Source organism: Setaria viridis, chromosome 3 (assembly GCF_005286985.2).
Source record: "Setaria viridis chromosome 3, Setaria_viridis_v4.0, whole genome shotgun sequence".
NCBI lineage: Eukaryota > Viridiplantae > Streptophyta > Magnoliopsida > Poales > Poaceae > Setaria > Setaria viridis.
This window is the reverse complement of record NC_048265.2, coordinates 36226529-36241515: the sequence shown is the minus strand read 5'-3', so window position 1 is coordinate 36241515 and position 14987 is coordinate 36226529.

Here is a 14987-nt window from a genome sequence, read left to right as displayed (position 1 = left end):
GCGGCGCGGCGGTTGCGGGAATCCGGCCGGAGGTGGGAGACGATGGCGGTGGGCCCCACCTGTCAGCGGCCGCGGGCGAAGGTGGGCTGGCGCTGCATCGTGGGCCGGCGCGGCGTTGGTGGGCCGCGGGGTGCGGGCGAGGAAGCGGCGGGCAGAGCAGGCCGAGCGGAGCTGGGCCGGCGCGAGCGCGCGCGAGCCGCGGGGAGGAGGGAAAGCGGCGGGCCGCGCGGAGGGGAGCTAGGCCAGCGGCTGGCGAAGCAGCTGGGCCGCAAGGAAAAGAAAAGGAGGAGGGGGCCGGCGGCGGATTCGCGGGCCGGTGGAGCTGCAGCTGGGCCGAGAGAAGAAGAGGAAAAAGGGTAAGAGAAGAAGGTTTCGGCCCAGGAGGAGAAGAAGGAGAAAGAAAAAAAAGAAAGAGAAAAAGAAATGGTTTGGAATTTGAATTTAAATTTGGAAATTCAAAATTGAATCAAACTCAAGAAATCAAAATTAATGCACCAGCATGAATGCACAAATAAATCCTATGATGAATTAATTGAATTAAAGAAAATGAATTTAAATGCCTAGAATTTAAATGACACCCTAATTTGAGCAAATTTTAATTAATTTGAATTATTGAAATTTTGGGTGTTACAATAGAGATGATGATATTTCATTTGTATCCATGATTTGTATATTGTGTTCATTGAATATCCATTAAAGGCTACTTGAATTGATTTGCAATTATGTGAATTGTATGTGAAACTCTTTACTTGTATGGTTATTCTAAAGTTGTCCCTAGTCGGAGTTCATGTGAGGACACACATGAATATTAGACTAGCACATGTATTAGTTGATGACTATGTTTCACAAGTCATGGACATGGAGATGTTGAACTAATAATGTGGGCACATGTGGAGACATGTGCTAGGACTGACCCAACACGAGAAGTAGTTCTCTCTTTAAACAAGATATACGCTTTGTCCTTAGACCTGAGATTGTCGCATGTATTCAAGATGTGGATCGACCTACTTAGGGGCTATACAACGCTACGCCGTAACAGGGTAGTTATAAAGGTAGCTTTCGGATTTGTCAAGAAGCATGCTATGAGACATGGTCAATCAAGATGGGATTTGCCCCTCTCTGATTGAGAGTGATATCTCTGGGCCCCTCAAGTGATCGGATCCGAAAATGCATGGCCATGCTACGTACGGTTAAGAGTTGCGCCTGCAGCACTTGGACGAGCTGCCGACAAACCACGACGAGCCGCCGACGAGCCACGACGAGCCAACGACGAGCTGACGACGAGCCACGGCACGAGGGCGATCTTGCTGCACGTGGACGAGCTGCTGAGGAGCTGCTGGACGTCGACGTGATCGACTACGTACGACTACGTTGATCGACTTCGCTGCATCGACGCGAATCTATATCTTCCGCACCAGTAGTGCGTTGAGTGGTAATCCCGTGATCCTTATACGGCAGTTTTCCTGGTTTACGCGGTAGAAATTTTTGATTTGCACTAGTGTAGCCTACCTCGTATCCCAACAGTGGTATCAGAGCTGTAGCTGCTTTGTTTTGGATTCGGGATGTATGCATATGGAGATATACAAGTTTTCAGTTTGATCTATGTCCTGGTTTCGTGTTCTTGCTGCAATGGTAGTGTAACGACATACTCCTACCGGTCGGTTTCCGCCATCGGAGTTAAGTGATACACGTAATTGGAGTTGCAGTGAGCGAAGATCAATGTGATTGGTTGAATCGAGATCCAGGTTCATACGCCAAGCACATGAGATGTGCAATAGTAGATTGGATCTACTACCGGGTCGGAATTTTGTCGTGTGCGTGTGCTTCGGTAAAACAGCCTTAACTTTTCGGTACGATCTCGGATCGAGGCGAATTTTATATGAAAATTGATCTATAGAAAATTGATCTACGGTAAAACAGCTATAACTTTGTCGGTTTCGGCGAAATTAGATTTCCCAAATTCGGCCTCTAAGATGGAGTTTCGGGCCTCTGAAGTTTGGAACGTTAGAACGCCTAACTCTGTTTTGCAGGATGTATGTATCTTGTGATCAGTATGGCCCCTTTGTGTATGTGATGCATGTGTGTAACTCATTCGTGACCTGCGTGTCGCGTGTATGGCAACACGGCTGGAGCCATATGTGTTGTCACTTTAATGTATTTAATGGTCTGCGTACCAATCTGTGATGATCCAAGCAACTATGTAATCTTCATTACTAGCTTCTTTACTTGCTATTAGGCGTAATAGCATGTTCTAGTTCTTGGAGGACTCATCACCAGGAGGATGGCGCACATGGAACATGGAGATGGAGATCACCATGGTGAACATGTTCTGTGGAGATGGAGATCACCATAAGAAAACGGGCCATACTGTGTCACAACTGTGTGAATGCTATTCTGTTTATGTTTTACTTTCTACATGCTGTGATGTTAGAAGTAGAACGATCCCTCACAAAGTTTAAGTTAGTATGCCCTCCCAACTAAAACTTGCACCGTCCCATGTCTTGTACAATTAGTGGTGGGTCTATGAAATTAGGGTGCCACTAGTTTTCCTTGACTAGACGGGTTTGTGTCGGACACTTACACGCATAAGGGTTGGTTTGCTTCACAAGGTTAACTTAACAGTTAAGGACCTTAGGGCATAAAGGTTGGGCGCCGAGACATGGAGATGTCACCCAACAACAGGAGTCATATGTGATATGACTAGCAAAAGTTGCTTACCGATCTACCTTGTTTGCTAGCGGTGATGCTAAAACTCACTAGTAGACTTGTTAGTTATGGATCCTGAATCACTAAGTATCAATAGAGGGATATTGATTTTAGTGGGAGTAGATTCTGTTAAAATAGTTTAATGTGATTTGCTCTATCATGGATACGTTTGTCTTAGTGTATTTTGCATTACTTTTGTTGTAGATTAAATGGCACCTAGCAGCACTACACCGTTTGCTTTGCGTTCGGTCCTTGAGAAGGACAAGTTGAATGGAACAAATTACTCGGATTGGATCCGTAACCTGAGAATTGTTCTCAGGGCTGAGAAAAAGGAAGATGTTCTAGACAACCCACTACCAGAAGAACCTGCTGATGATGCACCTGCTGCTGCTAAGAATGCTTACAAGAAAGCATGTGATGCTAACCTCGAAGTAAGCTGCCTTATGCTTGCTTGCATGGAACCCGAGCTGCAGATGCAGTTCGAAACAAACCATGAGGCGCACGATATGATCGTGGCGCTTAGAGACATGTTCCAAACACAGGCCAGGACTGAAAGGTTCAATGTGTCTAAGGCCTTTGTGGAGAGCAAGCTAGCAGAAGGCGCAGCAGTAGGACCACACGTAATCAAGATGGTTTGTTACACTCAACGGTTGAAGAAGCTGGGCTTCCCACTGGGCCAAGAGTTGGCCACTGATTTCATTCTTTTGTCTCTTCCGCCTAGCTATGGGAACTTCATCTCGAACTACCATATGCATGGGACAGAGAAGGGTCTAAATGAGCTGTGTGGCATGCTTAAAACAGCAGAGGCTGACATCAAGAAAAGCGCTAGTACCAGCCATGTGATGGCTATACAGAACAAGCCTAGCTTTAAGAAGAAGGTCAATTCCTGGAAGAAGAAGGGCAAGGCTGGAACGTCCAAGCCAAACCCAGCGCCCAAGGTTAAAGCTGGACCTGGACCTGCTCCAGACAAAGAGTGCTTTTACTGTCATGAGCTTGGTCACTGGAAGAGAAACTGCAAGCAGTACCTAGCTTCGTTGAAGAATGGCGGAAGTAAGAGTACTTCTACCTCAGGTACACTTGTTGTTAATGTTATAGACAACATATTTCTCGCTGATACAATTATTAATTCTTGGGTATTTGATACCGGATCGGTTGCTCATATTTGCAATTCGATGCAGGGAATGATAAAAAGTAGAAGCGTGGAAAGAGGAGAAGTTGATTTCCGCGTGGGCAATAATGCAAGAGTTGCTGCGTTGACCGTCGGGACGATGCAACTCCACCTCCCGTCAGGATTTATTATGGAGTTGAATAATTGTTATTTCATTCCTAGTTTAAGTGGAAACATTTTTTCTCCATCATGCTTGATGAAGGATGGTTATTCATTTGCGAGTGAAAACAATGGTTGTGTAATCTCTAAGAATGATATGTTTATGGCTTTTGCACCCATTGTGAATGGATTATTTGTTTTAAATCTTGATGGTTCACCTGTCTGTAACGTAAGTGCTAAAAAGCATCGGCCTAATGATTTGAGTCCTACCTACTTATGGCATTGTCGTTTGGGTCATATAAGTGAAAAGCGCATGAAGAAGCTCCATTCTGATGGACTTCTAACTTCGTTTGATTTTGAATCATACGAGACATGTGAGGCTTGCTTGCTAGGCAAGATAACCAAGACGCCTTTCACAGGATTTCCTGAGAGAGCAGTAGACTTGTTGGAACTCATACATAGTGATGTATGCGGACCAATGAGCACGACGGCTAGAGGAGGATTCCAATACTTCATAACTTTACTGATGATTTTAGTAGATATGGCTATGTCTACTTGATGAGGTACAAGTCCAAAACCTTTGAAAAGTTCAAGGAATTTCAGAATGAAGTTGAAAATCAGAGTGGCAAGAAAATTAAGACCTTACGATCTGATCGTGGAGGCGAGTATTTGAGCCACGATTTTAGCAATCATCTAAAGAGTTGCGGAATTGTTCCACAACATACGCCGCCTGGAACACTTCAGAGAAACGGTGTATCCGAGCGACGTAATCGAACTTTGTTAGACATGGTTCGATCAATGATGAGCCAGTCGGACCTACCGTTGTGATTTTGGGGATACGCTCTAGAAACAGCAGCTTTCACACTTAATAGGGTACCATCTAAATCTGTAGTTAAGACACCATATGAGATGTGGACTGGAAAGGTTCCCAGTTTGTCTTTTCTAAAGATTTGGGGATGTGAAGTGTTTGTCAAGCGACTTCAGTCGGACAAGATCACACCCAAGTCGGATAAGTGCATTTTCGTGGGATATCCAAAGGAAACTTTGGGATATTATTTCTACAACCAGTCAGAGGGCAAAGTGTTTGTCGCTCGGAACGGGGTTTTCCTAGAGAAAGAGTTTCTCAAAGGAGAAAAGAGTGGAAAGACAGTGCATCTTGAAGAAGTTCAAGCTGAGACGATTGGGCAAGAATCAATGAGTGATGCTAACGTAGCAGAACAAGTTGAGATACCCATGGCAAGAGAAGCACCGCCACAACCACGAAGGTCAGCAAGGCTCCGCGAAATGCAAGAAATATTATTGTTGGACAATGATGAGCCTGCGACATATGCAGAAGCAATGATGGACCCAGACTCCGAAAAATGGCAGAGTGCCATGCAATCCGAAATAGAGTCCATGGGAGATAATCATGTTTGGAACTTGGTTGACCCGCCTGATGGTGTTAAAGCCATAGAGTGCAAGTGGATCTATAAGAAGAAAAAGGACATGGATGGAAATGTTCACATCTATAAAGCACGACTTGTCGCAAAAGGTTTTCGACAAGTTCAAGGAGTTGACTACGACGAGACCTTCTCGCCCGTAGTGATGCTTAAGTCTATTCGGATTATTCTAGCTATTACTGCATATTTTGATTATGAGATATGGCAGATGGATGTCAAAACAGCTTTCCTGAATGGAAACCTAGCTGAGGACGTGTATATGATACAGGTCGAGGGTTTGTCGATCCGAAAAATGCTGGAAAGGTATGCAAACTTCAGAGATCCATTTATGGATTGAAGCAAGCATCTAGGAGTTGGAACATTCGTTTTGATGAAGTGGTAAAAGGGTTTGACTTCACCAAGAACGAAGAAGAGTCTTGTGTTTACAAAAAGGTTAGTGGGAGCTCTGTAGTATTTCTAATCTTATATATGGATGACATATTGCTGATTGGAAATAACATTCCTATGCTTGAGTCCGTAAAGACTTCACTGAAAAATAGTTTTTCGATGAAGGACTTAGGGGAAGCGGCATATATTCTGGGCATTAAGATCTATAGAGATAGATCGAGAAGGCTTACAGGTTTAAGCCATGATACTTACATTGACAAAGTGTTGAAGCGGTTCACCATGGAAGAGGCAAAGAAAGGGTTCTTGCCTATGTCACATGGCATACATCTCAGCAAGACTCAGTGTCCTTCAACTGCTGATGAGCGGGATCGCATGAGTAGAGTGCCATATGCCTCGGCTATTGGATCTATCATGTATGCAATGATAAGTACTCGCCCAGATGTTTCATATGCGCTAAGTATGACAAGCAGACACCAGTCTGATCCTGGTGAGAGTCACTGGACAGTGGTGAAAAACATTCTTAAGTACTTGAGAAGGACTAAAGACATGTTCCTCGTCTATGGAGGTGAGGAGGAGCTCGTTGTAACAGGTTACACCGATGCTAGTTTCCAAACCAACAGAGACGATTCAAAGTCACAATCAGGATTTGTGTTCACGCTAAATGGTGGTGCTGTTAGTTGGAAGAGTTCCAAGCAGGAGACGGTGGCCGATTCTACGACAGAAGCCGAGTACATCGCGGCTTCGGAAGCCGCGAAGGAGGGTGTTTGGATAAAGAATTTCCTCATTGAGCTTGGTGTGTTCCCGAATGCGTCCAGCCCATTAAATCTCTACTGTGATAACAATGGGGCAATTGCGCAAGCAAAGGAGCCAAGGAACCACTAGAAGAACAAACACGTAATCTCTAGTGAAAATGTTGACAACTCATGGAACATCGAGCACCTCTATCAATTTTATCCCTAATTTAGATTTACATATTCATGTAAATCGACCATCGACCGTAGTTGTAGAATTACAACTCAACAATGCACTCATATTTTCATCGTAATTTGACTACTTATTTCTGCCTTATTGTGGCTTCCAGAAGCAAGTTCACAGTACTCCTAATGAGTTATTCAGCTCCCTGGGGAAAATCACCCAAATCACGGCTTGTAATAACAAGTCTGCACAACTACAACAAGCTATTCAGCTCTCTGGGCAAAATTGCCCAAGTGCGGCTTATAGTAACAAGTCTGCAAATTCCCAATGAGTTATTCAACTCATTGGATAGAATCATCCAATCGTGAGTTGTAGAAGCTAGTCATGCAGTTCACAAAAAAGGTCATACAACCTTACTGGGACAAATCTGTGCAATCATGGCTTGCAGAAGCAAGTTCGTAGTAATCCTAATGAGCTATTCAGCTCCCTAGGCAAAAGCACCCAAATTATGGCTTGTAATAACAAGTCCGCAAAACTCCTCAGAGCTATTCAGCTGCCAGGGCAAAAGTCGCCCAAATACGGCTTGTAATAACAAGTCTGCAAAAATTTTTATTCAACTCACTGGACAAAATTGTCCAATTGCATCTTGCAAAGCAAGTATGCAGTAAAATTCATGAGTTAGTTAACTTATTGGACAAATCTGTCCCTTAACGGCTTCAAAAAAAGAAGTCATCAGTACCTCAAGAGTTAATTAACTACTTGAGTAACTATTCAGCAGACAAATCTATCTAGTCGTGGCACGTAATAACAACTACGCAGTTCCAGGTTTTCTAAAGCACAACATCAATTCATTCTAGAAAGGTTGTGAAGATACGCTCTAGTCGACGAAACCCTAAAGGGACTACTCGCCCAGAGGTCTACTTACCAAATAGCCTGAGTACTCTACAATGTGCATCTAATGAGGCCCACAAAAGAAGCCTTGTACAAGCAAGCATCAGGATTAATTGTGAGAGGCACTAAAAATAACAAGTCGCAAAGCAAAAAATAATTGCGCAAAGACTACATTATATATTACACATCAAGCATCTATAATTCTTTTCTTTACAATACTAATGTTTGTGTGATACAGACCTACTCAAGGTTCAATTGCTTGGCCACTTCTTCAGCAATTGGGGCCATCTCCCGCATATATTGTTGAAGAGCTTCATCAGTGCAGTTGTCCGCCACACCCTCGACAATGGGTGCCAAATTAGCTTTCGGGTACAACAACTTCGCAAAGCTCAACACCTGCTTTGTGATTGACTTGGCCATCTTCTGCATATAGTCGAAAAGCTTCTCCTGCAAATCCTTCAATATATTTTCTAGTGGACGGGACTCCACACCCTCAACTCGTGGCTCAATCATGTTCGCAATTGGCTAGGAGGCTTAGACAATCTTGCTCAAAGTGGATGTTGCCATCATCATCTCAGCCTCACGCTCCTGGATGGTCTTCATGACATTGACCAAGTAGACTTCACCATATTCGCACATTTTCCTCTCTTTCTCCAGGTAATGCGCGTTCTTCCAATTGAGACGGTCTTTCTCCCTGGAGATCTCCATTTGACTTTTCAAGAGCTACACAAATAATGCACAAGAGGATCAGTATTAGAAACAGAATCAGTACTCGAAATCCAACGAGGAGAGAAACTACCTTTGATTTGCTAGTTCAACGATTGGTTGCATCCCTTGAGATAGTCTTTCTCCTCCTCAAGTTGCTGGATGCGGTTACGATACTCAGTGGAAGCTCCATCATACTACATCAGTAGTCGGGGGCAGTACTCCCTCTCCTTGGCAAGTTCATTCTCAAGGGTCTCAGCATGGAGTACTGTGTCCCCATAGCCTTCAAGCATCTGAGACTTGTGGCAGGAGTGTTTGATGACGTCTTACGCCACACAATAAGTACTTGTATCAAGGCATAGGTACTACTTGCAAAGTTATGTGTCAATTGAAGAAGCCGGATCAAGCATACCTCTGCGTAAGCACCAATACGGCGGTGCATCTCCATCATTCCAGCAACAACATCCATGTGCAGTAGAGGGTCATCGATCAAGTGGATATCTTCAAGATGAATTTCTCTAGCCGATAGAGGATCCACACGAGCTTTAGAATCAGTTGTGCTGAGCAAAACAACACCAAGGTTTGTCGACGGACCTATCTCGAAAGACGCGTTGGCAACCATGACTTCCAAAACTGTCACAGCTTAAATTTCCACCTTTGGCTCAGGAGCTATGAGAGTAGCCATGGTGCCAGAGGTAGTTGCCACCACTTCTTCGGGTGCTTCTCGCTCGGGGCTGGCACTACAACGTCAGTCAAAGATAATATGACATCGACATCAATGTTGCTACAAAAGACACAACACTTGGACTACTTGTCGTCGCAGGCTAATTCTCCGGCTGTGGACTTGCTTGGGCTGGGGCAATGTCCTGGACTCAGAGCCTACTGCCATCAGTCACAGGCCTCAAGCTAGGCCCTCCAAGGTCCATATCAGATGATTTCCTGCATAAGACAAAGGTTTAGAGACACAATAAGTTGATCATGAGCTACAATTAGTACTCAAAGGAGCAGCAAGACATACCTTGTAGATCTCCTCAACTTCAAAGAGGGTTCTCCTGTAAGGTGCAGCGGTTTGATGGTAGGGGACGGTCTCTTTGACATGGCTTGAATGGTTGTAGCACGATCATTGCCAGCCTTAGCCACCACCTCTGCTGTCCAAGTTGTTCTTGCACCGACAGAGTCCATCACCAATCCAGATGTGTTGCTATCAACAGCAATAGGAGGCTCTGGATCATCTTCAATGTTGATCACCTCCTTGATGACTGGCAACCGGTCTTGCGCAGCTAGAGCAGCCGCCTTTTGAGCAGCCATCATTGGCTCGAGTACCTGCAGTCCACCAATGTCATCTTGAGTAGACACGGTGGTAACATTGGAAATATCCTTTGCGAATACATGATAACTAGGATTTTGTCCTTCCTCATAGGTAATTACATTAGGAGGCACATCATCTGCTGATACAGACTTCTTCACACCCCATTTTGCAATGACGAATTGCTTCTTCTTCGATGATGGAGGAATAGCAGTTTCAAGCTCATCAACAATCGAACATTTCCTTGATCCAAAGGAAGACCCGGCCTTAGTAGGTAGCTGAGCCCTGACTTCATCCATGGCATCAGAGCTAGTGCCACTGGAGGACTCGACTACTTCTTCCTCCTGATCATCGCCTATCATGCCTTCCCGTGTAAACACGTGAGGAGTGGCTTTGCAAGATTCTTTGGATCCGGGAGGAGGAGGAGGAGCGGAGAAGTACAAAGCAACATCTTCCTGCAAAGAAAGACAAGTTAGCAAACCTAACAACATTCAAAATAAGTACTTGAGGGCTATGGCCATGGGTACTTACAGGCTTTGGCAAGTAGGTGGCACTAAATTCCCGCACAATAGTGGGGATCTCACCCACATTTTTGAACATCCACTTGAGCCTTGCCCTGACATCATTCGTGCTGAATTCATCAAAAGAGATTCTGGATGGATCATCAAGGCATGTGTACTCGTAGCCTAAGTGATAACACTGCTGCAGCAGCTGAATAAGTCGCTTCATAAAGCTGAATGCAACGCCAATACCGGTTAGACCTTGTTCCTTCAGATCTACTATCCGCTTCACTAGCTCGGATACTTGCAGCCAATCGCCATGCTTTGGCTGATCAAGCCACCAGTTGTTCCAAGAGGGATGATGACCTGAGAGTTTGGGTAGTTTTGGATCATGATTGCCAATGTAGCCCCACTTTTCTTTCCACCTGGCATTGGAACCTATCAGCTCAAAACCTAGATATTGGCTGCTCACTATCTCCCGCATCTAAATGCCAGCACCTCCAACCAGGGGTGTGTGATCTTTCAACGGCTGCGGCTTGACATGGAAGAACTTCCTAAACAACTGAAAATGAGGCCTGATGCCCAAAAAAGCTTCACAAAAATGAACGAAGATTGCAATGTGTAAGATCCCATTGGGGTTCAATGCACCAAATCCAATTTTTAGAAATCCAGCAAGCCTCGGAAGAAATCAAAAGATGGCAATGCAAGGCCTCGCTTGATGAAGTGGGCAAAGGCTACCATTTCATTTGGATAAGTCTCCAGTGGGCAGGCGTCGCCATAAGCAGATCGCCAGTTGATGAAGTCTTGATCTTGGAGTAAATTGGTGGCTACGAGCACCTTAATATCCTCCTTCCTAAGATTGGATCGGTTCCAGATGCAGATAGGATTTGGCGATGTAATATGATCAGTTTTCCTGTACTTGGGCGCTAGCAACTGAAGATGTTTTCCCTTGCTAGACCCTTTCTTCTTCTTTCCCCCCTCGGGAGGCTTGACAGTAGTAGCATTCCTTCCCATCCTTGATGTCACGAGCTTCTCCTGTCGCATACGCTCAGGGGCTGAGTGGTGGGGGCTGGTGGCGCTAGCGCTTGGAGATCAGGCAGCAGTGGCACTGGGGTTGAAAGAGTGGAAGTTGGAAAGGCAGATGGCAAGGGTAAAAGAGAAGGGATAACTTCCTCCGTTATTTATCGTACTAGAATGATAACAACTGCACAAATGAAGAGATTTCGAATCACAAGATTCCCACAAATCATGAAACCTGATTGGCAGTTACCTTTATTTTTAGAGAAGATAAGATTTCCATCAACAGATGGTCACGTTGACCAAAGGTTAACCCTTATACCCACAAACTAGTCGGCCAAAGGGTCGGGGGCTGTGTGTCACGCGTCCATCGATAAAAAGTTTTTTTCTCAGGGTTTTAAAGGGAACGTGATGCAGATTAAAGATTGACCCTCAGCTTGATTCTTTGATTCAACCTAAGGCTCGAGGGCTACTCCATATGTTGCACTTCCATATAAAATTCAAGGTTGAAATATAGAAGACTAAAGATCAATGAGGCTTGAGCATATTCTAGTCGCATGGTAGTTTTCGCGTACCTTTGAAGATTCAACCAGATGAAGTACTCGAAGAGCACCAAAACAAGTTGGTGAAGTCTACAGAAGTACTCAGAACTGCTACATTGGACTAAAAAGTACTCGGGGGCTTGTTGTACATACATCTATGGGCCCACCAGAAGGTTTGGATAGTCCTAATTATAGGGTTGGACACTGAGATGCATCTGACATGGAGACCATGGTCCAGGACAGTGTAGTCTACATGGAAAGATAGGAATTACTCAAGGATTAGGAAAGTACTCATTGCAATAAGAGTAGAACTCCTCTAGTCGTATCCAACTAGTATTGTTGTAACCAACCGACCTGTTACCATGCCCCCAGCAATATAAGGCAAGGCAGGGACCCCCTCCAAAGCAATTCAATCCAACCAACACACAGGACGTAGGGTATTACACAATCTAGCAGCCCGAACCTATCTAAATTGTGTGTTTGCGTTTGCCTTCAAGTTCCTAATCTCAACAAGCTCCACTAACCAAAACACTACCTTGGGCACCCCTCTCGGTAGGTTGCGGGGTCTAAACACCAACAGTAGTGTATAGAAACCTAAACTAAGGTGCAACATAGACTTCAAGAGGAGTGGTCAGCAAGTGATCCACGGGCTACTTGTGCATTTGCCAAAAAACTCCTTTTCAATAAAGTTTACTTCCGGATCGGTAAGAAAAATTTAAGCTATAAAGTTGTCTTATATGTAGGGATGAAAATGGGACAGTAAAATCCCGTCCTGATTGACACCGTATACCGCATTAACCAACCACATATCGTTTTTGCAGGAAAAACAAGAAATGGGAAAAAAATTCGGGAAAACTCGACGGAAACAGGACCAGAATCAGGGAAGGCAGTTTCCTGACCCTATTCACGGTTCCCATATTCGGCTGGGAATATTCCTAGCGGTATTCCTGTATTTTGTACACCTAAACCTCATATTCAGCCAACATGAACATTTAGCCAAGGAAACCTCCCGCGCCGCATGCCCAGCGGCCTAGCCCATCGGTCGCCTGCCCGCCACACCCCCACCCGGCCACCCCACACGCTCGATGCCTCTACAAAACTGGCGCCAAATCCTAGCCCATTGCTATTCCGCATTTTTGCTGCCTCCACATCCAGGCTCCAGTCCACAGTCCTCCTCACTCGGTCCTCCTCAGTCCTCTCCAAACCCTATCAGCCTCTGCCGCCCCCCCAGCCTGCCAGCCCCCCGGCAGCCAGGTGGCTATGGCTAGGCCCCGTCAACTCCAATAGATTTGGACAGTGGTCGGAGAAGGGAGGCACCAGAGTGGACCATCGGACATATGATGCTGCCGACTGGGGGTGCTGTTGCCTCTGATGCTGGCTCGTCGGCATCCAAGCGTCGGCTCATCCTGGAGCCACCACTGCCGGTGGTGGTGCATAGCACCACGCTTCCTACTCCAACTCTGACACCAGGTACTTAACAACATATGTTGATCTGTAGACCATAGTCATATAGATGAGTAGAACCTAAACTAGTAGCAGATGTATTTAGACTAAATGAGTATCCAGTAGCACATGAAACAACAAACATTTGTTGATCTATAGACCATAGTCATGTGTATGAGTAGAACCTGAACCAGTAGCAGATTTATTTAAACTAAAGGAGTATGCAGTAACACATTCAACAACAAACATCTGTTGATATGCCATCTTCTAAATTAATGTGATCCATAAATGACTAAATGAGTATGTAGTGATACCATGGATTTAGACTATTAGTGGATCCCTGCTACTGCTAGTATACAAATGTTATCTCATTGCAGACTACAAAGTACTTAGTACATGTATTCATGTCTTTGATTTTTTCTGTTGGCAGGATCTAAGAGGTCAAGGTCAACAAATGGAAACCTAAACCTTAGTGGTTTGTGTCTGTCTAGTGCAACTCCTGCATCTAGCCCAACAACAGCAACTGATGAAAGGGTTTCTTTGCCAAGTGGAGGTGGTAGTGGTAGTGGCAGTGGTGCTGGTGCAGCTGATGTAGGCAGCAGTGGTACGAATATGGGTGGTGGTGCTGGTGGTGGAAATGGTGGTGGTGCTGCTAGTGGTAATGGTGGACAGCTTGGAACAGATACAACACATGCCATCATTATTGAGGGTGACGAGCCTCTGCCTGATGAAGATGATCAGCCTTGTGGAAAGATGTAGAGGAGGTGTACATATGATGCATGGCAGCACTTTACCAAGAAGAGGCTGGTCATTGAGGACAATGGGAAGACATGTTCAGTTGTGGGCTCAATGCAATTGGCCAAGATGCAAGCACAAGGGCAGATGTGAGAGCAATTACAGAACAACTGGATTTTGGACCCATCTGAGGGTGGCACGTAGTGTAGTGAAGGGCCACCAGCAGCACAAAGCGGAAAAAGATGGGGGAAAGACATCACTGTTGTGGTACCATATAGGTATGATGAAGAGGCTATCTTGAGAAAGTTTTACTTGTCAATAGTCATGCATGAGTATCCATTTAATATATCTGAGCATGAGTATTTTGTTGAGTTCATCAAATCCCTGTGTCCTATCATTCCAATCAGATCTCGGGTTACCATTAGGAAGGAAATTATGAACATGTTCTTAGCTGAAAAGGAGAGGTTGCATGACTACTTCAAATCTGTCTCTTGCTGGTTTAGTGCCAACATGGACATGTGGACTTCAAATCAGATTAAGTCATACATGTGTGTCACTATACATTGGATAGATGACAATTGGTCTATCTAGAAAACGATTGTGAACTTTGTGCATGTAAAGGGTCGCTATACTAGTACAAAGCTATCTGAGACATTTACTGAACTTATGGTTAAGTGGTATATTGACAAGAGAATGTTTGCTCTGACCTTGGACAATGCATCAGCAAATGAAGTAGTAGTCAAAGACATCTCTGATCTAAGGACCAATGCTAGTGCAACGTTTTTGATATGTGATAGACTATTCTTCCATGTGAGGTGTGCTTGTCACATACTGAACCTTGTTGCTAGGGATGGTTTGAGTGTAATCACACCCACAATTGAGAATATTAGACAACTAGTTCTTGCTGTCAAAGGATCTCCATTGCAATGGAAGGAGCTCATGAAGCGTGCAACTGAGTGTGGATTGGATACAAACAAGGGCCTTTCACTTGATGTGTCAACCAAATGGAATTTCATGTATTTGATGCTTCGAGATGCTTTGTACTACAAGAATGCATTCATGAGGCTAAAATCATCAGATCGCCATAGGTATGAAAAAATCACTCCTCCTCGTGGTGAATGGGCTATGACATTT